Genomic DNA, 814 nt, shown 5'->3' with positions numbered 1-814 from the left:
AAACTCTGTATTTTGAGTGGAAATGTTAGGGGGTCGTCTTATACGCCCAGTCGTCTTATACGCCGGCAAATACGGTATGTGACCAGTAAAGGTGGGTGAGTCAGGATAGAGGGTTTTTTGATTTCTACTGTACTTTCTTTTTAGAGAAACTGAGCCTGTGTAAATTTGAGCAAAAGGGAGACAAGATCACAACTTTGAGTCTGAGCTGCATGTATTTCTTATAGTCCTTCCTATATTGAGATGGCCTGAGAATCATCCTTTCATCACAAGTTCAACTATTTCCTACAAGCTCAGCAGTTAATTACCCAACCAAACTGATCAATTTACACCTTTATCAAATACAGAATCAATCATCATGTACCTGAAAACTTTAGGCTCCCAGAAAACACAAGAACATGGCTGATCAATGGCTCCCTGATTATACCTTTAGAATGTCTGGAGTAGCAGTGTCTCACGTTTTTCCATATGAGAAACAAAGGTCAGTCACTCGAATTGAGCACAAGTCGGCTAAGCAGTAGTTTCACTAATGCAGAGCACATTAGATACTAGAAAAAGACCTGTTTTTCAGGGGTGAAGGAGGAACATTTAAAATGTTATAGCAAAAATTACTTTTAAAGATTGCTTTATTATTTAAAAGTATGTGGTAAAAAACAAATGATTTCAAATCAGATTCCTAAACATAAGGAGCTACAGAACTTTGGAGTTAGGAGGGTCTTTAGGACCTGCAGTTCACTTCAGCTTCTCGGCAAGGAAATGGAGAATCCCGAAAGTTAAGTGGCTGTTCCAAGACTGATTATAAAGGAGGGAATGCAAA

The 814-nt window shown here is 38.6% G+C and overlaps 1 protein-coding gene across 1 annotated transcript in view; it reads right to left on the bottom strand.

The window, feature by feature from the left end:
• The window catches only part of RANBP17 (RAN binding protein 17), a 225,486-nt gene that overhangs the window by 127,323 nt on the left and 97,349 nt on the right, over positions 1-814 (bottom strand). The gene's annotated exons all lie outside the window — the stretch shown is intronic.

This window comes from Myotis davidii, unplaced genomic scaffold (genome assembly GCF_000327345.1).
Source record: "Myotis davidii unplaced genomic scaffold, ASM32734v1 scaffold399, whole genome shotgun sequence".
Taxonomy (NCBI): Eukaryota; Metazoa; Chordata; class Mammalia; order Chiroptera; family Vespertilionidae; genus Myotis; species Myotis davidii.
The sequence above is the reverse complement of the archived record's forward strand: the minus strand, read 5'-3'. Positions and strand labels throughout refer to the sequence as shown.